This window comes from Equus caballus, chromosome 19 (assembly GCF_041296265.1).
Source record: "Equus caballus isolate H_3958 breed thoroughbred chromosome 19, TB-T2T, whole genome shotgun sequence".
Lineage (NCBI taxonomy): Eukaryota > Metazoa > Chordata > Mammalia > Perissodactyla > Equidae > Equus > Equus caballus.
The window spans coordinates 57,027,738-57,055,670 of NC_091702.1; the positions used below are offsets into that span (position 1 = coordinate 57,027,738).

At 36.8% G+C, this 27,933-nt stretch overlaps 1 long non-coding RNA gene across 1 annotated transcript; it reads right to left on the reverse strand.

Moving 5' to 3' along the window:
• Positions 1 to 9,562: 9,562 nt before the first annotated feature.
• Positions 9,563 to 25,630, reverse strand: LOC111768991 (uncharacterized). The gene is made up of 3 exons (XR_002801666.2): positions 25,417 to 25,630; positions 19,919 to 20,160; positions 9,563 to 10,900 (listed from the first exon to the last, which is right to left on the reverse strand). It is a non-coding gene; the product is annotated as an uncharacterized lncRNA (long non-coding RNA).
• Positions 25,631 to 27,933: the final 2,303 nt, after the last annotated feature.

The following is a 27,933-nucleotide window of genomic DNA, read 5'->3' on the forward strand; positions in this document are numbered from 1 at the left end:
AGTTAGAAAAGCTATAGAATAGCTTCGCGTTATTCCTGTCACTGCTGTCAGTCAGTAAGATGTTTCCAACTCCCCTCCTCCAGGTCTCCTCCATTGTTCTTCCTGCCAGGTTTAGGGCATACACGTCTAGAGGAAATTCGTGTCTTTATATGGTACCAGCAGAGCCAGTACCAACAGAAAAACGTGTTCCCTGCTGATACTGATTTGAAGTTTCTGACAGACTATTTGCTTCCTCTTGAGAGCAGAGCATCCACGTTGGTGTTGGACAGAGCTAGTTTCAAGAACCGTGAGGCAAGCTAAAGTCTCTCTCCTCACCCAATGACGTGCAGGTAGAAAATAGAAACAACAGTGGCGATATTCTAGACCTGGGAGAATTGACACTTTTCAGGAAGGTAGAAAAGATGATGTGTGTGAAGTGAAAAAGAATCAAGAAGCCAAGGAAGAAAAGGGGAAATGGATTTAAAAGATAACTGGAAAGTAACAGAATCTCAAAACCAGTTTTGAATCCCCACTTTCCACTGGTGAGTAGTAATTTAGTTGCCTATTGAAGCTCCAAATGGAGGCTAAGGGTCCCAGGTCACACCTGTCGCATTGAGCGAGGCTCATGATTTATGTCTGTGTGACCTCTTGGGGCATGCTGCAGACATCAGTTCTACAAAAATGAAACATAAATACACTTCCCCTCTTTGACACACACGTACCAACCCCCAATTTTTTATCTGTGAGCTTCAAACATTTGTGTGGCACCTGTCAGCCCAGCTGTAATGTCTTCACAATATCTTTACTAATAAAAGATGAACAAAATTGAGCCCAAACTCAGCTGTTTCACAATTTGTTTTACTATGCTTTTATCTATCCCTATTCCTTCATTTATTAAAAATATGTTTTGAGCATCAACTATAAGCTCTTCTCCGTTCTTGGAAAAACAGTAGGGGACAAAGCAGACAAGACCTCATGGAGCTCAGCTTCTAGTTGGCAGAAAGAGGCAATAAAAATTTACAAAGCAAAGAGTATATAGTATGCCTGGGGGCTTGGGAGAACCAAGGTGGAAAGAAGTTGCTTTTCATGCAGCATGGTCAAGAAAGGCCCTACATGATCAAATGACATTTGAGTAGGTAACTGAAAGAGGTGAGGGAACAAGTGATGAGAATAGGTCTGGAAAGAGCATTTCAGGCTGAACACTCAGTGAGTCAAAAGGCCCTGAGCTGGGTGTGTGCCTCGTGTTCTTAAGGAACAGTAAGGAAGCCAACATGGCTAGGAAACAAAGCAGCATGGAAGAGAAGAGTAGGAGAGGAAGTTAGGTAGGTAACAGATAACCCACAATCCTACAGCCCAAAGAAAGGAATTTGGATGTTTTAGATTTGGGATTTTTTTCTGAGGGAGATAAGAAGCCATTGAAGGTTCTGGCAAAGTGACATGAGCTGACTTGGATTTTTCACAGGTGATTCGAGCTGCATGTTGAAATAGAAGTTGAACTGTGCTAGTATGACCTGTATGTATGTAAATGAGGGAAGCCAGCATCCAGGTGTCTCTCCAGTGTTCAAGAAAGTAAGTGGATGTTAAATTGCTGAAAGGAGACAATTTTCACAGTTCTTATAATAAAAACATTAATAGTGTTCCATAATTAAAGGCAAAGGTGTTCTGGAAATTATTCTTAAAAAGTATACTCCTATACAAAGACAAACTTTCTTTCGGTTTTTGACATGCAATTTCATCACTTCAGTGATCTTGAGCTCACAAATTCATAGAAGGGTGTACAAGAGTCCTCTAGAATTAGTCTATTTTCAGCATCAACATGTGATAAAATATAGGGAATCATCTAACAGAAAGGTGTACAGTCAGCATCCTTTCTTGATTCACTCATATGAATGAATTATTTCTCCTTCTTGACTCAATTGCCCAATTTCTCAAAAGTAAATACTCTGTTCTGATCTGCCTTGTAAAAGTCTCAAAAGCTTTCTTAATCCTTGAGCATGCACTATTTTGAAAACACTAAATCCCTAAAATTTTTCAACTCTTATAAGTCATTATGTAAATGACTATAAATAGTTAGAAAACCAAGAAATACCTAACAAGTAGGCATTGCTACTGTGGTAGAATAATTAAGAAACAAGGGGGAAAGGTTTTACAAATTATTTTATACAAGATATATAATACACTAGGAATATCACTAGAGTAAATGTGTTCTTGTGAATGTCGTGTATTTTTTGAAGTGATTGAAGGGTATACTCAGATATTCAACTTTTGGCTGAATTTCAACAATAAAGAATTATCAGAATTGAGTGTTGACATAGCCTCCGACCCTGAGGCATTAAGTTTAAATATAGCCAGGAGTCCTCATCCAGTACAGCACATTCCAGAGAACCTGTTCCGAAACTATCTGTGTGTGTAATCTGCACACACATACACAGATGCTCACGTACACACATGTAAATACATATGGATAATTTCACATGGAAGATCACAAAAGGTTTAGACTACTATTATAAGTCCAGGCTTCTTCACTGACTGTTGGTTCAGTCATTTCCTTGTGGGATACCCAGGGACCTAACAAGAAACCAACTCCAAAATCAAAGTGAAGGCTTATTCAGTAAGTTTCCAGTTATGTTATGTAAGGAATATGACTACTGTCAAAAATTAAAGTTAAAATTATTTTAATTGTAGCTCAAAGATGTCCTACTTTCTGAATTTCCTTAGTCTGGACCCAGTACCATGCTGAGTGAAGGGTAAAGTCTGAAAAATGTCTATATTCATAACCCATCACTGGAACTTTCTGTATTTACTGTCTGATACCTGCAACAGCTGCACTGAAGACTTTCTTGTCAATTTAGGTCTTTGTGCCTGGACCTGGGAAAAAGAGATCATGGGAGGTAATCCAGTCGATTTGATGCTGGTATTTTTCCCAGGACATATGGGAAGAGATTGGGGTGCTCAGCTCTATCTAGGATGAGTTTAATAGGAAATGCTGGCAGATAACAGGCTAGAGCATAGGAAGAAGGAGTTGGACTGGAAGGGGAGACAATATATTTGAGAAAGGGAGCTGACAGCCCCACAATCCAGTTCCTTCCCAATCCTTTCTTCCTTACCTGTATATCCTTCTTTTCCACGATTAAAATAGGATTTCTCGAGGCTTCAGCTATTTGCCTTTTCTTTATTGATCTTTCCTATTGGTGTGTTCCTGTCAATCTTCTCTAATCCAGCCAATCTAACAAACCTATACATGGCAATATGATAAAGCATTTTATGTGTTTTATGCATATAAAATTCTCTCACTTATTTAAATGTAAATTAAACCTCTGTAACTGTGTTTTAACCAGAGAAGTGGTTCAAATTTGAAAACTCATGGTAAAATGGTTAGAGATAGTACTTTTGAAAGTTCTTTCTTTAATTGCAGGTTGCCTTGCTCAAACACAGAGTACTTCCTCAAAGATCTAGGTGAAAGATTTTAAAATGTAACAGTTCATAAGAATCACATGGAAAACTACCCAAATATCTATCACTCAACTATAAAACAATTAAAACAGAATACACTATTCATACACTCAACATCATGGATGAATCTAAAATATACAATTTTGAAAGAAGTCAATCAGTTACAAAAAACATACACCATTTATTCCATTTGTGTGAAGTTTAGGGAAAGGAACCATAGTGTAGTTTTTTCTCTGGAGTGTTATTACATGAAAAAGAGTATGAAATATCCTTCTAGGATGATGAGAATTTTCTATTTCCTGATTCCCAATGATGATTACAGAAGTATATTCATATGTAAATATTCCTCCAGATGCACGCTTGTGATTTTGTACTTTACTATTATACTTCAGTTACAAAAATCACTTGGGGTACTTACTGAAACGCAGATTCGTGGGCTCTCCTATAGATACTATGATTTAGTAGCCTGGTAGTCCCAGGAATCTGTATTTTTTATTAAGCCCTTCAGGGCATTATGATGTAAATAGTCTATGGACCATGTTTTAAGAAACATTGGGGTAACAGTGTGACTCTATACCTCCAGTGAGAAGTCAGGGCCAGTCTGGTTATTGAGTCTTTCTCATTTGATAGTTTATATTGTGATTTATGAGCATATTCAATTTCAACCAATCTTTTCTTATTGTGAACCAAATCATAATTCTATCACTAAATTGCTTTTTTTATTCAAGTCAACAAGAGGAAATAATTTGGGGATGATATGGAATTCTTTAAACTATTTCCCGACAGCTATCAAAAGCCAGGCTATGTAGCCCTTACAACCTCTTCATCCTTTATCCCTAATTCCCACCTGCAATTCCCATTCCCTGATGAGCATCAAGTTTTGAGCTCAAATCCAAGGGATACAGTATAAGGAGTGAGTTGTGGGACTACCTATTTAAAACAATTGGCTTTCATCTATTAACTGTACACAATGCTGTGTTTCCATACACAACTTTATTCCAAAAGTTTTTAAATAATTTCCTTTTGTTTGGAAATTGAATATCTATTTTTCCTCCTCACAATTCTCCCAGTAATTCTCATAAGGATGCAATTGTGAAGGTAAATAATAATTCAAATTTAAATACAATTATGGCAAGATTTGTGTTGAAGTCTACCCAGCACATGAATTTAATTTTCTTCCTTTTCAATTTGCTTACAGGTAATTCAAGTCAAAATAATATAATCACTCTGCTAAATTCCTTTGCCAAATCTTGAAGGTGTTCAAGGAATGTTGTTGTATTAAAAAGGAATTTTAATTTATAGATATGATGGCTAATTTTATTCTCTAAACCTTCTTTAATCTGTTGAATTAAATAAATAGTATAGGTAAAGAATTCTTTCAAAATATGTTATCTGTACAACTTTGCTAAAGATACCTTGATTTGAATGGAAATTCATTATCTTAAAAATAAAATGCAAACTTTTTTTGGGAATATGGAATATACTGATAAATTTAATGACCCTGTTGTTCACAAAAAGTCAAAATAGAGAAAATGAGAAAGAAAGGAAGAGAAAGGAGAGGCAGCAAACACAAGTAATAAGGAAAAGATTTTATATGTATTGAATTTAGCATTGAGCATGCTCATTTTAATAGATGTTTTTAGCAGAATAAGAATAAAATATGTGCTGGCAAACTTAGTAGCTAAGTTTGGTAACTTTATGGTCAAATCCACCCAAATACAAGGCCTTGCTTCTCTATTTAGTAACTGTGAAACTTTGGTCAAGTTACTTAATTTCTTGAAATAATGGTACTTAATATATATTAAGTTTGCTGTAAGTGTTAAATCAGATAATATTTGAAAAATACTAAACATAGTGCCTGGTACATAGTAATTGCTCAAAAAATTGTTGCTTGGTGACATGGTGATGATGATGACACTTCTAAGTAATGATTGATGTAGGGTACTAGTTAAAAGGAGAAGTATCTTTATTTGGAGTAAAAAGAGGAACACCTAATTCAAAATGATCCTCCTGAATTTCACTAGCTCACCTCTAAGATATTCCATAAAAATTTAATTAAATATCGAGAAATACATTTATTTGTGTTAAGACCTATTTTAAAACCATAGCAAACAAGGAATTTTGCCTTTCTTGGATGTAGCACTGACCTATTATACTAGTATGTGCACAAAGTTTATAAATATATTGGATATGCTGGATGACAATTTACTTTTTTACTATTAGACTTTAATAACGGAGGCCCAATAGCAAAATTGAACCAAACAAAAGTCTTCCCAAACTAAACCAGACTCGCGTAATTCAAACCAACCGAACTAAACTAAAGAGAGTCCATTCACAGGTGAAATGGCATAAATAGAACACAAAGACCATAAAATGTTTAACAAATTCCTAAAAGTACCTAAATTATAATTTTGACTTTCACGCTATTTCTATCTGGTAAATCTTGAAGAACTGAAACTAATGGTGTTCTCAAAGGAGATAATTCAAAGAAATAATGTAAAAATGATCATACATTTCATTAGCTTATTTCTGCATTTAAAATTTTAGTATAAATTGCTCATTTCTAGAAGGCCACTTGAAATAATTAATAACAATGTTATTTATCTTTTCGTTATTGTCACATGATAACATGTTGATATTGCCTCTTAAATGAGAGTAAGAGAGCTTGGAAAACCAAAACGTCTCCTCCCATCTCATTCATCCCCTCCTGCCTCTTATTTCTGACAAGTCAGATTGTCAGTCAACAAGTTTAAGAAAGTTCTTCACATATGCCTCAAACTTACAAATTATATTTACAGGAGCTAGACACTCTGATATTTATAAAATGCTTAAAGAAGATAATTAGTGGTGGCATAATTTTTATTTCATTAATGGGTTGTGGAAGAGCTTTTCGTTTCCACCAGGCTCTTCTGTCTCAGAAGGTAACCCTGTTGGGGCTGGCCTCGTGGCCAACTGGTTAAGTTCGCGCGCTCCGCTGCAGGCGGCCCAGGGTTTCGTTGGTTCGAAGCAAGTCCATCCCAAAGCCGTGTGCTTGCTCAAACATTCCCGTTTAGAAGGATGATTTCTTAAATAGAAAATGGGTGAAAAATACTTATTACAGTGCATGGTACTATATTGCACGAGTTTTATGGATGAGGAACAAAGAGGTTAAATAAACGCTCAAAAGTCAGATAGTAGGTGGCAGAGCTCGGATATACGTCCAGGCAACTGTTAATCACTGCCTTCAACAAGCCCTGACTACTTTTACTCTCTCAGTGTGGTTACTTCTCAATCAAGTGAATTTGATCAGGTGAGCCCTGACTTTTATCCTAGGATAGGGCTAGACCCTGGGGCACACAGTCACTTAGCTCAGGACACATTGAGACATGTGCAGTTGGTGCCACCTGCCAGCAGCCCTTTCAGCAAATGTAGTGCTTGGCTTTCTGTTGATTGACCTTCCAAGTGAACATCGAGGTGTGTGCTCCTAAAGCTGGGTGCTGCTTAGAGTAACCCATCTCCATCAGGTCACCGGCTGAAAACAGAGAGAAATGGGGACAACTAGTATTTGGCAAGATTTAAGGGGAAGAGGAAAATGGGATTCTAAAACGATCGATGACAAGACAGTGGAAAATCCTAAAACTCTAGTAACATGCCTACTCCTCTAGCACTTGAGCTGCCTCTCCCTGTGCTATTGTTTCAGAGCTTTATCACTCTGGGAAATAAAAACTATAGTTAAAGCTTTTATTTTAAAGACTATCTTTGTAAACATTTACTTAAACTGATGGCGTGGAAAGCACTGTGCCAATTGTCTAATTTCATAAGCTACCAGCTAATGACACTTGGAAACTTACTGAATTGTTGTGCTGCAGGTGAGGCAAGAAAAGTGCACTTTTCTACCTGCAGGTAGTAGAAGGAAGTTGGCTTCAATCATTGGCAAGTAGCACTGTGCTTGCTAGCAGCAGCTCTGTAGAAAACCCTCCCCGACATAGGTTTCTGGTGTCTGTTCTCTCTCTTTCCCTTGGTTTTTCCTTCATATCCTTCTATACACAAAAGCAAAACAAACAAATGAAAAACAAAACTCCCAAAGAAATTTTAGTGATCTCTCTCTCATATTGCCTTCTCAATGTATAAGTGAAGAAATTGACACACACAGAAACACCAAAAAAGTTAAGTTGCTGGACTGAGGTCAGGCAGCTGATGCTGAAAAAAAAGAAAAGAAAATTAAGTGTAAGCTATTGACTAGTTTAGGGAAAGAGCACAATTTAACAACTAGAATACAAAGCAGAGTAGATAAATCACAGGGCCATAGAGTTTTAAAGCTTAAGAGTATCTCAAATATATCATCCAAATTAAGTCGCCCACTCCATATCTCATGGCATTCTCAGTAGGAAAGTCAAACGCAAAGTCTCCACTGATGGCTGTACTTCAGCTTCTCAGATTCCAGAATGTCTCAAAGGTCTCATGCTACTCACCTTGACACCAACCTGCTCTTTTTTACGTTGGGTTGTGTTGAACGTTTCAAAACCCATTCCTCTACTTATGAGGGCAGCATATGTGACAGGAATCAAGAGAATTTAGGAATACAGAAGGCTGAGCAAGACAAGCAACATGTTTACCCTCAAAGAGCTAATATTTACATGGGGAATCTGACAATAAACACATAAATAAATAAATAGACAGGAAAATTCAAATTTGTTATTACCATGCAGAGAATAATTGGGCATTGAGATAGAGGGTGAAATTAGGGAAGCCACGTTGGGCAAGATGGTCAGGGAAGATCTCTGGGTGGCTGTGACGTTTGAGCTGAGACAATAGAACGAGGATGAGGCAGGTACACCAAGAGCTAAGAGAGAAACCCATTGGGCAGAGGGACCGTTCGCTTGAGTTGGATCTATGCAGAGAGTGACAGGGAGCTCTCCACAGATGAAGAGGCAAACACAAGGGCCAGGGCATGAAAGCTTGGGCACCTTCCGGGAATGGCAAGAGCATAAGGTGCGATGGGAGGAAGGACCAACCCTGGGGCTGAAGGGTGGGCAGGGGCTAGATGAGGACCAGCCCTAAATGTTCTGCAATGGTGTGAAAAGCTTGGAGGCATTCTGAGCTTTTCAATACATTGTTTCTTTCTTTATTCTTGAGTGGATTGCATTTGGCTGATTTAGATTATAAAAGTGTCTGGGAAGTCACGTTTTTAAGAATCCTCAGGAAATCTTTTTCAAAAGGAAAATAATCAAACAAATTGTGATTATTAAGTTTGAAATAAACAAACATAACTAGTTCACATTTTAAAGAAAGTGTCTAATGCGGAGTTTTGACTGCTTTTTAATTTGTAATCTAATTTTAAAAACTGTTAAATTTTAAATCAGCTGTTAAATTTTAGAATATCAAATTATTGTCTATAGCTTATCTGCATAACATCACTGTCTACCTACTGTTTTTTTTTTTTTAACTAAGAGTTATTTAGGAGCACGTAAAAAGCAAAATATAAAAACTGAAAACCTCTTGTCATGTGTTCTAGGTGATTATTGCTATTACAACATATCAGTTTTGAATGAGGTGAGAATCTACTGCAGGAAATCTTTTAATTACCGGTACAAAAGTCTATGAATTTTTCTATTTATGAAACCCACAAGAGGGGAAACAGCTACTTTATAGAGTTGTATTATTGCTATACTTTTGTTTAAATTATAGAGATATAAAATGTTTAACACACTCTTACATTTAATGTCAATAAGTCCATAAATAAAGATTTATTAAAACTTGACAAGTTTTAAATTGCTTTATTGAATGTTTGGTGGTTATTCAGAAATGAAAACCATAAGGTTAGAGCCTAGGAGGGGAAAATTAGATACTCATGAAAAGATGACTAATAAGACAAGGCCACACAGGATCAATTAAAACTGAGTGGTGGAAATCAAAAATGTCATTGAGGATGAGACTGGACAGCATGCATTTCACAATAGTTGTCAGAATTGGGGTTCAGACTAGCCTTTGGAAAAAGAGTTTGAGACAGGAGGAGAGGAGGGTGACAGCAGAGGAGGAGAGAACAATGCAGGTTACGTAACTATGACAAACACTGAAGGATTGCTCCAGTCTAACCCTGTTGTCCTGCCAAAAATCCAGAAACAGTAGAAATAAAACCAGGTCAGTAAAGCAGTATTTAGTAAGAGTTTATTGTGCACAAAAGAACAGTTCATGAACTGGGCATCTTCAAATCCAACACTGATATCAAGCTCAGAGGCATGGTGGTTCAGGATGACTTATAAGGTGAAAATGAGGAATGGGTTTAACCTTTCCAACGATAGATTATTACCAGGAGGGTTTCTAGACAGCAGAGATTGGTGAAAAGTGATAACTTTATACCATTTTAGGAAGATGACTTAAGTTTCTTTTATGATTATCCGAGACATTTGCAAGAAATAACCTAAATGAAATTTCACTTATGTTCATGAAATATGCTAGATTTAGTTTTGCTGGCGTGGCTTAAACGGTCTTGTCTGCTTGGGAAATTTTCAAGCCTGGTATTCATTTTGCCTTATTTTGACAGTCTCTAAGCCACAGCAGCCCATGGGTAAACACTGGATCGTGTTAACAATTTTTCACTCTGTGAAGCTAGCCCTCCATCAGAGAAATTGCTGGGATTTCAGCCTCGTACAAATTGCATACTCTGCCGCTCACCCTCAGTTATCACTGAGGGTCATAAGAAGGTGTTACTCATGCACTTGCTAAGTCCCCTCTGCTCCCTCATGGTGCCCATCCTTGTCACTCTCTCAAGGAATGAGGATGAAACCTCTGCAGCTGCTCTCACTTGAGGGAGGTCTCACCACTGTCTCAGATCCTGCTGTCTTCCCTGAGACGTCTGGAGTCCCTGCCAAAGGCCGGGTCTCCGTTTCCCAAGGCCCACACCCCACTTCATTGCTGCTGAGATGCTCAGTGTCTCAAATGCCAGATGCACAGAGTGTTCTCTTCAGTCTCCCCTGCACAGAGTCGTACATGGATGGGGAGAGTCTCTTTCTCTCGGCATTACACTGTCCACTCAGCTATATGGGCCCAGAAATGACACTAACTGGTGTTCCAAGGTCTCTCTTACAGAATGCTTTGTAAAAACAATGCATTCCTTCTTTTTCTTAGCAGGATTTCTCACCTCAGCCCCCACAAAAGGATTGATGAAATTTGTCATCCATGAAATGTTGGCTCACCGTGAAGAACAATACCATTCTGCAGACGAGCTACTGAAAGAATACGATTTTCTGAATGCAGCAGCAGTAACTAGACAAATTTGCCCTAAATGAAGGGGGACGTTTCCTCTTCTCAATTTCTCACTTTTTGAAGTAGACCTCAGACTGGCTTGGGTGCTTTATGAGTGCAATGTGGGAAGCAGGTGATGCTGTGGCTGTGTTCCTGGAGCTGTGAGCTCTGGTCCCAACTTCACCTCTCAACTGCGTGATTTTACAGGTCAGTTTATGACTTTGGATTTCAGCTTCTTTTTAATCTGAAAAAAAAATAACAAGTTTGGCTTAAATGATCTTTTGTTTGTTTTTCTTCCTAAAATTCTACAAGCCTATAAATATATTAAAGATCAGTATATTCCCATGTGTTTGAAAATACCAACTCAATCTAAGCAAGAATCTTGTGGGACCCTTGAAGCTCTGTGTCAGATGAGCCCTGTTGACTTAATATGTAAAGTATTATTATCAAGCACATACCATGAGCAAATATTAATTTGCAAGCTCTGAAGTGTAAGAAACAAAAACACTTTTAAAATTCTCTTTAGATCCACATAAAACTGCCTCCAAACACCTCCCTGATTTACTCCTCTGCACTCTGGAAGGAAATTCTATTCTAATCAATGTCACGGCCCTTCCTAGATGGCCCCAGACACTGGGAAGGTTATGTCACTTCTGAAATCTGGGCGGGACCTTCAGTCTCTACCTGCACTACGATGGCCGCTGCTGTCCTCATTTTCTATAACTGGCAGGTCTCCACTTCTGACACTGCTGAGCTATTCCTGGGGCATGGGCATCTTTGCAGAGGCCTATGCTTCTGTCCAGTGTCCACCCTCCCCACATGCAACACGCTTCCATACCCTTTGAGGTCTTGCCTTCTCCTCAGGGCATTACCATAGAGCAGAGCACAAGCATCCACAAATATCAGCGTTAACTGATTTCTAGGAATTCTCTCCCTTTTCATTCTCCATCCATAGTCTCTTCAACAGGTTTGACATTTACTGAACAAAGGAAGGGCTGTTATCTGCTTCTCCTGTGAAATTATCTACGGCAATGGATACATGGGCCTGGCTATGTGCTTGAATGGGAGGAGAAGAAATTAAGGAAAAACCGTAAACGGGTTAATATCCAAATGGATTATCCTGCTTACATCAGCTGGCTGTCGGAGTAAAGGGAAGTGACTCATTTAACTAGCATAAAATAAGGATAAAACTTAGCACTGGCTTCAGGTAAATCAGATCAGGTTAATGGGTGCTCTTGTTAGTTTTAAAATTGACTCTAGTTTGGGTAGATAATCCCCTCTTGATCATATTGCCAAAAAGAAGACAAAGCAAAACAAAAACCTCCAAGTCTAAGTGAAGACAGTTACATTAAGTTCTTAATTCAAAATCATAAGTGTAAATTTCTGAACAATCATAGCAGACTGCCTAGATTTGCCTCTTTTCTACCCAAGTACATTTCTCTCTCCAGTCAACTGACGTTTCCTGCCTGCTCGCATACTTGAGTTTTGCGTTGTCTTGGTCAGAAACAGTGTCCTGCCTTGATGACAGATGCGTTAAGGCTAATGCTAAAGGTTGCATCAACTATTGTTTCTTTGGGGCTGATGCCTAGTGACTTTCTCTTGCCTCCCTTTCCAACTTCCATGGCCCTCGGCCCTCTGAGTTCCTGTTTCCCTCATTCTAGACTAAGCAGCACATCTTTTTATATTTGTGAGGTTTGGTTTTAGGCCTGTCTAAGAGGGTCTGCCTTTGGCTCCTCTGTGTTTCTGAGCTCTACCCCCAGGTCTTGCTGCTAACAGGGCCTTCCCGCCATCCCTAATCCAGTTTTCTACCTACACACATGGCACAAAATGGACTTGAGTACCCACTTCAACAAAACTACATTATCCCAGAAACCCTGTATTCACACAGTTTCACAGAAAGCTTTGTATGCAGTGTTCAGTACATACTAAATATTGACAATAACACAAGGTGCACAGCTTGCAAAGTGAATGATTATTTAGACAACTTAATGACTCAGGTTTTCTCTAAGAGTTATTTTTCATTTGCCTGGGCATTTGTCAACACATATTCAAAGAACGGGGGAAAGACTAGCCTGTTCTTCACAGAAAAACAATTTGATGAACTTTTTGATGATTATACATTTGATGGCTCTGAGACATTGCAAGAAATATCAAAAAGGGAGCAACCATTATTTTGTTAACAATATGCCACTTTAGTTATGATGTGGCTCTGGATATACTGCTGCCACCTGCCCAGCAAGCTCCTGTGAAGACAAAGAATTTCCTGAAGGGAGGGTCTTCTACTAAGCAACATCCTCTCATCAAGGCCGCTTGTCTTATATGCCACACAGTCACCTTGGGACAGAAGGGAACAACAACAAAATAACAATCAAAATACCTCATCTGCATCTACACATCACAAGAACCCTGATTAATAATAAGTAAGTGCCTTATAAAAATGTAATGGAGATTGCAGAAATGCTGAATCCACATTTACCTCATCAGCCTTTTCAAGCCTCAGTTTCCTACTCCCAACATACAGTAAGTATCTGTGTGATGACAACTTACTTTGTAGGCTTGTTGTGAAGACTCAATGGTGTGATGGATATAAAATGCATAATATTGTACTTGACACAAAGTGAGTATTAGCATTTTTAATTAGTTTCTCTTATCTCAACTTTTTTCCTTGGGAATATATCTATAATATATCAACTATCATAAGGCTCCTCATGTAGGAACCAGAAATGAGAGTTTTAACTCGACACCTACACAAAGGCTGGGAACGGGAAGCTGAATAAAAATATTGCAAGGGCATTTTTTATAATTTAGTTTTTTAATGGCATACAGCACATTCAGTCTTTGTGGTGCACCATTTGGTGAATTTTTACAGAGTCGTGCATCTACCAACATAATCATGATACGGAACAGTTTCTTCACATTAAAAATTTCCCTTGTGCTGCCCCTTTTTAGTCAATCCCTCACTCCGATTCCAACCTCTGCAGCCACTGATCTGTCCTCTTTCCCAGCAGTTTTGTCATTTCTGAATATCTTATAAGTAAAATCATACAGAATCAGACTTTGAGTTCTGGCAACTTTTGTTTACCAAAGAGCAAATGCGATTTATTCACGTGGTTGCATGCGTCTGTAGTTGAGTCCTTTTTATTACTTTGGGTAGCTTTACCTGTTTATTTTTCCATTCATTGGTCAAAAGATATTTGGGTTGTTTCCAGTTTTTGGTGATTTTGAATAAAGTTGCTATAAACATTCACATACAGGTTTTTGTGTGAACTTAAGTTTTCACTTCTTTTGAGTAAATGCTTAGGAGTTTAATTGCTGGGTAGTATAATAAGTGCATGGTTAACTATAAAAGAAATTGCCATACTGTTTTCCAAAGTAGCTGCAATGTTTTATATTTTCACCAGCAATGTTGAGGAGTTCAAGTTGCTCTATATCTTTGTCAGCACTTAGTTGTGTCAGGTTTTCCCCCAGCATTCTTATAGGTATGTAGTGGTATTCCATTATTATTAAAAGGCACAACATTGCTATTCATCTCCCTAATGAGCAGCAACGTTGTGCATCTTTTCATGTGTGTAATTGCCATCATTTATGTCCTTGGATGAAATGTATATTCAAATCTTTTGCCCATTTTAAAAATTGTGTTGTTGGTTATTCAACTGTTTAGTTTTGAGAACAATTTACATGTTCTTGATAAAACTCCTGTCAGATATACAATTTCCAAACATATTCTCCCGTTCTTTGATTTGACTTTTCATTCTCTTGACAGTGTCTTTTGCAGAACAAAAATTTTTAACTTTGACACAGTACAATTTATCTTTTTTCTTTTATGAATTGTGCTTTTGGAGTAGCATTGTATTAGTCAGAGTTCTTCAGAGAAACAGAACCAATAGGTGTGCAAATATAGAGGGAAAGAGAGATTTATTTTACAAAATTGGCTCATGCAATTACGGAGGCTGGCAAGTCCAAAATCTGCAGGATGGTCTGTCAGGCTAGAGAAACAAAAAAGAGCAGCTCAAGTCTGAAAAAGAGCAGCTCAGGCAAGGCCATCTGCTGGCAGAATTCCCTCTTGCTTGGGACAGGTCAGTCTTTTGTTCTATTAAGACCCTCAACTGACTGGGTGAACCTGACTCACATGATGGGGAGCCATCTGCTTTACTCAAAGCCCACCCATTTAAATGACACTCTCATCCAAAACGCCATCAGAGAAACATCTAGAATAATGTTTGACCAAATATCTGGGCACTGTGGCCCAGCCAAGTTGACCATAAAGTTAACTATCACAAGCATCTAAGGACTCTTTGCCAAACCAAATAATAGGAGAATTTTTTTCTTATGTTTTATTCTAAAGTTTTACGTTTGTAGTTTTGGAAAGAAGATCAGTTCAAAGACTTTAATTACAAAAATATATTTAGTAGCAACAAAATCCCAAACACACAATAATAACAAAACATATGCAACATTTTTATGATAAAAATTATAAAACTGTATTGAAAAGCATTAAAGAAGACCTAAATAAATGGAGAACTAAATAAACAAGGTCTAAATAAATAAATATTCATGAAAAGGAAGATTTATTATAGTGAAAATGTAAATTCTTCACAAACTAATTTAGGCAATTCAAAATCTCAACAGAGTATTTATGTATTTTTTTATGTCTATTTATGTATTTTTTTATGTATTTTTTATGTATTTTTTTAAAGTGTAACTTAAGCTGATTCTATAATTACATTGAAGTATAAAAGAAAGAGACTAGCTAACATTACTACGCAGACACACCTTTCTAGATAGCAAGACTTGTGTTAGCACTTTGCTGAGACAATCTAATATCGTTTCAAGATAAAAACCAATGGAACAAAACAGAAAGTGCAGAAATGGAACTAAACATAGATATGACAAAAATGGCATTAAAAACCAAGGGGAAAAGAAGGGATATTCAATATTTGGTTCTAGGGCAACTGGCTATCCACATGGAATACAATGGAATTGTATAACTTCCTCATAAGTCATTTAAATGTCAATTCTGTGAGAATTAAAGACATAAGTCTGAGAAGCAAAATTTAAAATTTTTAAAAGAATTGAGTATACCTTAGTGATCTCAGAGTAGGAAAGTATTTCTTAAATAAATTTCACACTCATACACACACACACACACACCCACCCACCATTAAAAGTGAAAAGGCAAGCCGATGACTGGAAGAAGATATTTGTAATGTGCACAGCAAAGGTTTAATATAAGAATATATATAAAACTCCTATAAGCCAACTTTTTAATAAAACAAACAAAACAATAAAAATTATAGCAAAAACTACAAACAAGCAATTCACAAATGAGAAAACCCAAATGGCCAGGAAATGCAAGAAAAGATGCTAAACCTTGTCAAGGACATGCCAGTGTAAACCATACTTTCAAACATTTCGTCTATACTGGACTGGCACAAATAGCAAAAATTCTGATAACAAGAAATGTAGGCAATGATGTGGAACAAATGGAACCTTTATTTACAATCCCAAGTTAAAACATATTCTGAAAAATGAGAATTTTTCATTGTTCACATTACAGTAAAAACCAACATGACCCAACCTGATTTGGAAGCAAAATCTGATCTTCACTGAAGTGAAGCTCTTTATAGTCTTAATCCTACTTACTGTCATTATTTATACCTTTCACTGCAAAAATACTAACATATTGTTTATGGGATGCTGTTGTAGTGTCTACTGGGTTGTTTCATGCTATATGGGAGTAATCATGTTACCCTCCTAAAATCTAAACATTATGAATTCCAAAGAACAGCTGGCCCAAAAGTTCTGGAGTAGGATTATAGATCTGTTCAAACTTGTTAGAATACAATTTGGCAACATCTAGTAAAGATTAATAGTGTGTATCCCCTAAAACAATAATTCCATTTCATTCTTAGAAACTCTAGTACATGTGCATTGGGATACATGAGCAGGGATATTTATAGCAGCGGTGTTTATAGTTGCAAACAATTGGAAACGACTCAGCTGTCCATCACCAGAAGAAAGTATAAATGATACATCAAAATTCTATATTGCCTTAAAAATGATCAAACTCTAGCCACCTGTAGTCACATGGATAGATTTCATACATAAATGTGAGAGGAAAAAAGCCAATGGCAAGTCAACATCTAATATTTTATACCAATTATATAAAGTTTAAAATATGCAAAATAACACTATATATATTTTAAGGATAGAAGCTGTGATGGTTAATTTTATGTCTACTTGGCTAGACTCTGATGACCAGCTCTTTGGTCAAACACTAGTCCAGATATAGCTGAAAAGGCATTTTTAGATGCAATTAATGTTTACAATCATTTGACTTTAAATAAAGCAGATTACCCTCCATAACGTGGGTGGATGGGTGAACCTCACCCAGTCAGTTCAAGGCCTGAAGAGCAAGGGCTGAGGTTTCCTGAAGAAGAACAAATGATGTCTCCAGACTGCAACGTAGAAATTCTAAATTTTCAGCCTTTAGAGTCAAGATTATAGCATCAACTCTGATCTGAACCCTAGTCTGCCACCCTGCCCTACGGATTTCAGACTTACTAGCCCCCACAATCATGTAAGTCAATTCTTCTTTTATAGTAAATCTTTCTCTCTTTCTCTTTACATATATACTATTTGTTCTGTTTCTCTGGAGAACCGTAATACAGAAATATATGTAATAAAATTATAAAGAGATTCACAGGAACAATATGAAACAAGATCACAATTTTCTCTGGTAGAAAGGGAGAAGCATGTATTCAGGAAGGGATGCACTATGGGTTTCAAATCTATTCATAATTTATTCTTAAGCCATGTGGTAAGTACACAGATATTTATTATATTATTCTTTTTTCCTATTTGTACATCTAAACATTTTATTATAAATTTAAAATAATTTAAAAAATAAAGTCAAACAAAAGACACTTTTAGAGAAGAATGATGAAAAAAACTTTCGGGTATCCAAAGAGAAAATTTCCCATGTGAATTTTAAGAGGAATTTGGACTCATGCTAGAGATTTAACGAAAGCATTTCATACCAGTAGTTAATGACCTGGTTATCAAATACTTCATATTACCATGATGAGGCAAGGTGATTCAGTAAAAGAATTTTCTTTGGTGCTTGTTCTGTCACTATACTCACTCAGATAATAACACCATTATCAATACACATCACATCGGCCTAAACTGCTAATGGCTGATAGCCTGTGATTCTGCTGACCACCTAACAATCAGCTTTCTATTCCTTTGTCCAGTAATGCTTACAGTTACAGAGGAGTGCTTTGCTGGTGTGAGTAGAACCTAGGCTCTCTCTAGTCAAATAATGAGCCAGAACTACTGCTTTAAATTTCAAATCAATTACACTTTCCATTGATTCTATGATTGACAAAAATGCCCTCCTCTATACTGGTCTGAAAGGTAAGGTGTTTCCAAATCCATATCAGTTTTTTTCAGAATATATTGACTACATGAAAAAGATTAATAATGAAGAACGAAGTCCTGGTACATAGTTTTTTATATTCTTCATGTCTTTCCACTTTCTCTTTTACTCTCTAGGGAAATTTTGAATGGAAACTAATATACGTGGGTTGGGAGAGTGGCATCTGTTTATATTTGGGATATCCACATCAAAATTTGGTTGAATTATATTTCCAGGGATAAAAATAAGTTTATAAACTATTCCTTTAGATTCTTAATTTCTTATTCCCCAATAGAAGTTTATGCTTTTCTGTTGAACATTATCAAAGGTTGAGGAGTTGTTTATGATAAATTTTATATTTGAGTTCTCATTTTGATGTTCAACATAAAATATTAATATAAGCATATATTTAGTTAACACGGTATATTTAAGTACCACCCTACAATTTCTGTGCCTATATTTGGGCTTGCTTTTTTAAAAAAAAAATCATCCTATTAGCACCATGTCAAAGGCGCATGAGCTCACAGCACACTGCAGAAATCAAATATTTCAACGTAGCTTTAAGAGAGAAAAATGTGGTAGAAAGATTGTGTTATACAATAAGGATGGTACTAACATGGCAAACTAAAAAATTAAACCTAAACTAGAGGAAAACATATTCTATGTTTATTTGCAGTTAGTGGAATTGTTAATATGGAACAAAAAACTTTTATGTTCCAAATTGCATTAGAAATTGACATAAATGGATTTTTAATGAACATTTCAATAATGCAGCAATGCTGACCTCACCTTTATGTGAACAAGTTAGGTTTAAAGATTTATCAATTGACACTATATTTAATTTGGCATTCTGCAGCTCATTGGTAGAATTCTGACTAAAGATGAATCCTGGTTGAGGTCATTCATACCAGGTTGTAAGAACACTTTTATGAATAGCCATTCTCAACATTAGTATTGTTTAACTCAAAGTTCAGAATTGCTCAAGCATGGAACTGGACCGGAAGTGCTGTTTTTATATCATTAAAACCAATCTCAGCTATTTATTTTAAAAAGAACAAGAACAACCATTACAACATATGGATTTTTTCTGTTTTTTTAAAGATTGGCACCTGAGCTAACATCTGTTGCCAATCTTCTTCTTCTCCTTTCCCTTCTCCTTCTTTTCCCCAAAGCCCCCCAGTACGTAGTTGTATACTCTAGTTGTGAGTGCCTCTGGTTGTGCTACGTGGGACGCCACTTCAGCATGGCCTGATGTGTGGTGCCATGTTTGTGCCTGGGATCTGAACAGTTGAAACCCTGGGCTGCCGAAGCAGAGCACGCAAACTTAACCACTCGGCCAGGGGCCAGCCCCTGGATTTTGTTGATTTTAACTATATTAGCTTTGTAATCTTTGTTTTTTTGATTTGGTAAGTCCACAGATTAAGTTAGTTATGCATAGCTTTAAGCTTGTATCAATTGAACTTTGTGTTAATGTGCATGGAATTAAGGTCTTAATACTATTTAGACAACAACCAAGTTTGTGACTGTCATTGAATGCATAGTATTTAATATCTATGATGTGTAGCTCAGGGCCAGGTGATTTAAAGTTAAGTTCTATTCCAAATACACCAGTAATTTTTTCTGTTTCTGTTTTTCTGGATGATCTCTTAATACTGCTTGCCACTCCCAGTTTCCCAACTAGCCACTAGTGTTCTAGCAGTTGTATTCAAGGAAAAAGCAATACAAGTCTTAGCAAATTATCATTTTTCACTCGAAAGCATTACACTGTCTTTTTCCAGAAGCAGATCTCTTCAGCAAAAAATGTTTGTCAATGATACTAGACTATATTCACATGGTACTTACCGTTGGCAAAGCAAGTATGCCCACTTTCACGTCAACACCACTCCACTCCAGGAAGGCCTCCAGGCTGGATTCACATCCCTCGTAAGTACCCCTTGGCATTGCATTAATCTCTCATTTCTGGCCCCGGTACACTGTTCTGTGATCTTTGATGAACGTTGTGTCTTGCCCAAAAAGCTGTAAGCTTCTTAAGGTTAGGTATCATGCTGTGTTAATCCTTGAGTCCCCAGGGCTTAATGTGGCACCTGGAAGTTTTTAGATGTTTAGTTAATATTTGATAAATGAATTAAATGGCCACATCTACAAAACTCTGTGTGAATTTCATAATCTTACACTTTTCAGCAGGGTTCCAGTTATACTAAACATTTTAAATAATGACACTGGTTTTCTAGGTTGAAAAGTTACCCTCATAATAGGACTATATATACTAACAAATTTTGTTACATTCTAATTTTCCCTGGAAATGACCTTAGCCTGATATTGGTTGTAGTACATAGAAAGATACCACCTAAAGTTAATATTTTTGATTACTAAGTCAATTTAACAAACATTTGTTGAACACCTACATTGTATAGTATGTTATGTACTAGAAACTATTAACATGACAAAAACGTATATAGTATGTTCTTATAAGCAGCTTAAAATCTAATAGAGAAATGTAGGTTTTGGCATGTTGAGAGGCAACAGTAAGGCTTACACTAAATGTAATAAGAAACACTTGGAGATGTAGAATGATCTGAGTTGGGTGAAGTGTGGGTAATAGGAATGGTTTCACAGAGGAAGGCCTTAAAACTGTTTTTGCATTGACATAAAATAATTTCACATGAATACAAGAAAACATAAGATGTTTTACATTAATTTAGAATTTTACATTATATAAAATGGTGTAAGATTTTATATCAATGTAAAGTTTTACCTTAATATAAAATAAGATCTCAGTAATTTTTCTGTAGACATCTGAATCTACCCACACTGAGACATGCCCACACATATGAGTGGAATACTCCTATAATTCACACTGCTCTGTTAAGTGACTTTTTCACTTAAAATACATCATTGACATCTTTTGGACTAAAATTGCTCAACAGAGATTTTTACTCTTAATATATTTTAATTTAGCAATTGTTTCCTTGACAATTTACAGCTTTCGAGAGATTCTTTAAAAATAATTTCCTCCTACAGTATTGTAGAAATAATCAACTAAATTTTCCTCTAATAGTTATATGGATGTATTTTTATATTTAATTAGTTAATTCTGTCAGGAGATTTGTAACAGTTCAACTTTTGGACAGTTTTGCCCCAATATTCGTTACAAAATACTATACTGAATAACCACTAATTAAAAAAATATTCTATTTTGGCATTCTGTAATCTACCACATTGAAATATTTGTTTCTTCAACAGTATCACAATATTTTATGTACTGTAATTTTATAAGACATCTCGATATCTGGAAGAGTAAATCTTTCTGCAAGGATTTGAATGTTTTTCAACTTTTTATTGACTGTTGTTAAAAATTCATACTTCTAGGTAATCTTTAGGATCACTTTGAGGTGAAGAATTGAAATAACAATCCGTGGAGAATTGAAAATTCCTTTTAGTCTGTTGTTACTAAGTTAAACAATTTTTTTCCAAATGTATCCGTCCTTGTTTTCTAAATTTCTTAGCACTTATTGAGACTTTTAATTTAACAGTAACAGACTAGCACTTGTTAAAATGAAAAATTATGCATAGATTTTTAAATTTTAAACTATCTTCATATTCAAGAAAAAAGCTCCATTTGGTCATATATGTTATTCTTAATGTCATGCCAGATTCTGCTTGCTGACATTTTACTTAGGATTTTTGATTCTGTATTCACAGATGATTTTGTTCCATTTCTCCCCTTTTTGTGATGTCAATTAGTATTACCTTGGTAAAAAGAATTGGGAAGTTTTCTATATTGAATGTATGTTCTCAACTCACTGCTAAATTTTCTGGTCCTCTCTCAGATTTCCTCTAGGTTTGAGCTCAAGAAAAAGATATTCTAAAGCCATAAACATGGAAGTGTAGTGGATCCAGTTGGTCAGCTTACCCCGTCCCAAACTCTATCTAGTGTAGACTCTTGTGCCACAACCCCTGTAAAGCTAAAAATACAAAATGAAATAGCCCAGCATGTCCTAAAAGTAAAATAAAAATAATAAAGCTTTCATTTCATCCTTTAAAGGAGAAGTTTCAAAAAATGGGAAATAAATCTATATTATTTTCACTGGAATTTACTTTTTGTAAAAGTTACATTAAATGAGGAGAAAAAAATAAGTCTGGGGTTTAAGTGGCAAAGTCATCATCCTTGTGTTATAGGTGTTGTAAACTCTGCTTTTCTTTCTTTTTTCTTTTTCTTTCAGAACGTTTTCATTTTCATGAGTCCCAGATTGAATGGGGATATGTGGTTCAAACTGTGAGAGATGTTTTAAAATTTAAATAATGTTACTTGGCAAATAATAAAAGTTAAAAGTGTATTTCAGTAAAGCTTTAAACAGGGCCAGCCTCAGAAGCTTTTTCAAAAAATCATTTCAGAAACACGAAGATTCAATGCGATTGAGAAAAAAAGTGTGGATTTTGCAGTCAGACAGACCTGCATAGGAATCCCAGTTCCGCTACTTACCACGTGGTAACCTTCAGTAAATTGCTTAATCTTTCCCAAACACAGCTCTCTAGCTATATATAAAAAAGCATAATATCCAACCACAAGGTTATTGTACAGATAAAAGAAGATAATATCCAAGAAAACTCCTTTTGCAGTGTCAGGTGCACACTGCATTCAATAAATATTAGGACTGTTCCCTCCCAATTAGATTTAAAACCTGAAATTTTACCTATTTAGAGATACAGATTTAACTTGTTTTTCTTTTCTTTTGATCCACTGCATTTCCTTAATAAATCATTAAGTGATATCAATTATTTACTACTTGAAGAAACATGTTTATCCATCTTTCACACAAAAAAAGACTTTTATATGTGGAAGGGAGCATTGGGGAAAGCAGTATGTTAGAAAACGCCTGGCTCCCTGTGATGTGAGAGAGCTGGGAGGGAACAGGATTTGTGGGATATTAAAAGTAGATACAAGAAGAGCTAAGAACCGAGGAAGAGGAACTTGAGAGAGAGGAAGATTAATCTTATCTACTTCATAACGTCTAACATAGAGTGAGGATGAGTAGAACAGGCTGCGAAGATTAATTTTCCAAGTCCTCCAAGTGAAAGAAAGTGCTGAAAACTTAGTTGATTCTTAATGAAACTCACCAAGTAATTATTATTCAAATCGCTACGAGCCAAGAGAGTGTAAACGTGTGCTTTCATGCCTATTTCTAAGAACTCCTTATAACTATTTCGTGCAGTAGATCAGTACTATCCCAGCCAGTTCTCAAAGAAAAAAACCAACCCGGAAGAATATAGTCACCAATTTCCCTGCCCATAGTGGGGAAGGAGGCTTATAATGATGGGAGAATAAAAAGGGCCTTATATTGCACTTCACTTTATGGCCCTCGAAAATAACCTTTAAAATTAGAGCTCAAGCAGTGACATTCTCAAGTGGTTCTACTGAAAGACACTATGACTTGAAATAATCTCCAAGTCCATTTAAAACATATCTTGAATCTTCCAATCCAACTCCTTAACTATAACAATGCATCTTTAAAACCATGTTAAGTATAATAATCATCTTTGTGCTTAAAATGGGGAGTAAAATTTTCCTACTGTTAAGATATCATCTTGTGGTTTCTACATAAAAGTATAACATTTGAAACCATAAGGATTATTTGGATTATTTATTCCAGCACTTTTATTTCATAGACAAGGAAACTGAGACCCAGAGACAGTAGCTGACTGGGGTCAAGGAACAACAATCATGTTCACAGGCGAGACTCGCCTGTACGTCTTCTGACTCTCAGACCTCTGTTCTTCCCATAACACCTCAGCTTTCCTCTCTTTCAGCAATTTTGTGGGATGGAGAATATAAATCATTAGCACTTTTTATTGGTATTCTAGGCAAAGGATTTAGAAATTAAATCGAGAGAGAAGGAGATTAGAATTTCATTGTCCATTTTGCTAAAACACACATACTTGTATGTGTGTGTGTATATATATATATTTATACATGTATATACACATGTATACATGCATGTATGTAAAATATATATATTTTATATATATTCATATATTTTATATATATAAATTAAATATATATAATATAATAAATAAAATATGTATTATATATTTTATATATTTATATACAAAATATATTTTATATATTTTACATACATGCATGTATACATATGGTTACAGTGGAATAAAGAGTGCTTTCTTTTGGTAGCTAGGTGCATGGACCAGAATATTTAAACTCATCAATCACTTTCCTTTTTTTCCTCCTCAAATCCCCCCAGCACATAGCTGTATATTATTAGTTGTGGGTCCTTCTAGTTGTGACATGTGGGACAGTGCCTCAATGTGGCCAGACGAGTGGTGCCATGTCCGTTCCCAAGACCCGAACCAGCGAAACCCTGGGCCACCAAAGCGGAGCCGGGGAACTTACCCACTCCGCTAGGGGCCGGCCCCGCACTTTCCTTATTGATTAAAAGGGAATATGATTCTCCCCCTGGCTCTCTAATGAGGATCACAGTAGATGCTTTGCATGAATATTCTTCATAAATTCTAAATTGTTAAGCAAGGGTAGAGGGTTATTAGGTCCTCACACACAGTGAGTGCTAGGGGAGTGAAATGTATTTTCATTTCTGACTGAGGTGCAGAATGAAACCTTCTTTAGGCTCATCTTTCTCTGCTCACTGGAGGAATAGGTTGCCTATTTTATTAGTCAAAGTAATTCACACTAACAACCACAATAAAAAAGCCTTCAGAAATCTCAATGGCTTAACACAAAAGTTTACTTCTCCTTCTCGCAAAATGTGATGCAGGTTGGTGGGGGTGTTTTGGCTTAGAAAATAGGATTGACCTGGCTGCGACACAACCGTCTCAACACAAGACCTCTAAGCCAGAGAGAGAGATGGAGGAGGAACACTGGCCCTTGACTGTTTCAGCCCAGAAGTAATACTCACAATTCTTGGGCACGATCCATGGACAAAACTAGCCATTTTACTGAACTTTACCCACTTTACTGCAAAAGAAGCTACAAAGGGTAGGAGAGAGTTGGAGAATGAGGTGAACACCACCTGTCTCCAGGACATCGAGGGATCGTGTTAGAATAGATTGTGTCAAAACCTCATGAGATGGAGCCTTTTATCCAAGGTCCTACAGAACTAAGAGGTAAGTGAAGAGAATCACAAAGCAACCGTATTGGTGGAAACCCAAGAGAGAAAAATATTCATAATACTGGAGTCTATGTCTGCAGCCACAAAGAGGGAATATTATACTTATTTAATTTTATAATTATTTATGTATAGATATACATGAAATATAATACATTACATATATATTGTAAGCATGGGCCCTCCAGGACCAGTTCAACTGACCCCATCTCTTATCAGCAGAGTGATTAAGAATTGCCTTTCAGAAAATGTGCAAAGTCACATAGTCAGATGCACAGAAGAAGAAATCTTGACATGAAATGACCGTAGAACCAAAGATTATCCTCCCCACAGAACCGAAGGACAGGGACATGACCAGAACTTAAAAGTGGGACTCTTATCAGAAGCAAGGGTCCCCCATTCAGGAAGATCTAGTGTTAAAATTCCTTTCCCACTTCATCATAAATGTTTAGAATTCTATCATAAAAGTTTAGAACCTCATCATAAATGTTTAGAGCCCTGTTGTAAATGTTTGAAGCTCACCAATGAAAACCTGTCCCACCAGCGTTTCCACATGCCAGCCTGTTCTCCCTAACCCCTTAAATTTCACCCCAAATCCTGAATCAGGGAGACAGATCTGAGGGGACATGCCTGCTGTGTCCCTAAAGATCAATCTCACAGAATAAAGCTGATTTCCCCCCAAAAAGCTGATGCCATAATTAATTGGTTTTTTTTAATGTGCATTGGGCAAGAGAACCCTAATTTTGTGTGGTAAAAACATCATATCATATATCATAGAATCATGGAACATAAACAGCACAAATCATAGAATGTAACTCCCTTGCTTAAAACTCAATACAGACTTTAAACAGTTTAATTAAAGCTGAGTTGCTAAAGCGTTGCTGTCAAATCAGGTATAGGAAAACAACCGTAAAAGATTGGAGGAGAATTGACTAAAAACTAGCTGCATGCTGAGTTCAAATTACAAAAATTAAAAAAGCAGAATTCCACTTAACAAATATAAACTCAAACACGTGGGCCCTAGTTCAAAGATTGTAATTGCATGTGCCTTTTTTGTTTGTTTCTCTTACTTAAAAATAAAATACACGGGACATAAATCATAAAAACTTTTTTTCCCATTAAGTGATTTTTCTTTAAGGAACAGTATCATAGCTTTAAATAAGAGAATTTATTTATAATTTATAATCTTTAAATTTAAATCTTTAAAGAATTTATAATCTTTAAATAAGAGAATTGCAACTCTATTACCCCTATTTAACTGACTGAAAACATGGAGCTTCAGAGGAGTGGATGACCTGGCCAGCAGCAAACAAGCAAAGGACATTTCTCCTGACTGCCAGCCTGGTGTTCTTCTATCTTAAACTGTCTCCTCAGCTGTTATTGACCTTTTATTTTAGAACTTTGTCTTAATTTTGAAGAATGTCTTTAAAATGTAATGTCTGAAAGTTCTAAGTTAATGCTTAATGTGGGGGTAGGGGAGGTACTGCTCAGATCCCTCCAGGAGAACCTGCTCTGGGTGACAGCCCTGCTTCCGTACCTTTGACTCCACCTCAGTATTAATGCTAAGGCTACTTGTGTCCCAGGCTCTTTCCAGCCAATAACTGAGCACAGTAGGGGGCAGTAGAGCCAGACCACCACCATTGCGTGTGGAATTCCTCTACTGTGCAACCTCTGCCTCGAGTAGGCAACCTATGGGATTCCCCACAGGCCTGGTCAGAACATTTTCAGAACTGAGCTGCAGTCTGAGGCCCTTTCTATCCAATCCTGCCTTCCCTCCTCTCAGATGGGTCAAGTGTTCATCACGGTAAGAAGGCTCTCCTGGCCTACTCTTGCTCTCTCCCCCACTTCGTCTTTCACAGGTGTGTCCCCCAATAAATGGCTTGCATATTTAAATCCAGTCTTGTCATCTGCTTCTAGAAGGACCTGGACAGACACAGGTGGTACTTATAGTGGTCTAAGAAAATAAGTGGTGAAATGGGGTGCAAGAATTTCTCACTCACTGTCCAGATGTTGAGGAGCACCACATCTTGAGTGCAAAATGGGGCAGTGTTAGTCCCTAATGCAAGGAGATGGTCCAGTTGCTGAAGATTTCACCAGCGGTGATTAGAAAAGATGTCCCAGTAGAGAAGAACACTCTTGCCAGTGGGATGATTGAATTTTTTTTTCTCCACTCATTTGGGGTCTCTGGCTGGGGCCCTGTAAATTGGATTGGTGAAAGACAGATTAACAAAAGAAAAACAAACAGAAGTTTATTAACATGTGCATAGGCCTACACATGCGAGCAACCAGTGATGAATCATCCAAAGAGGTGATTAGAACTTGGGCTTATATACTATTTTAGGTTAAACAAAAGAAAAGGAGTGCTGAGCTTCTGAGCAGGTGAGGCAAGTTATGGGAAGGTGACCATAACTATGGTAAACAAAGTATAGACAAAGGTTGGCTAGTAAGGTGGAGAGGGCTAACAGAACACGGTGTCCCTAGGTGCATGCCATTAGGCAGCCACTGAGGGCGCTATTTACTATCTATAATCAGAAGACTGGAGAAGCAGGAGGCTGAGTGCAACCAGCCTAACAAAAAGCTGTGATCCCTTGCTTAGGTCCAGGGCCGGAGCCAATATTTATATCTGGAAACTACTGACTGAAGACGTAGCCGGATCCCTAAGAGGAGGGACCCTACAACACCGTGGCCAGGATAGGCTCTAATGATTCCATGAGTGCTAAA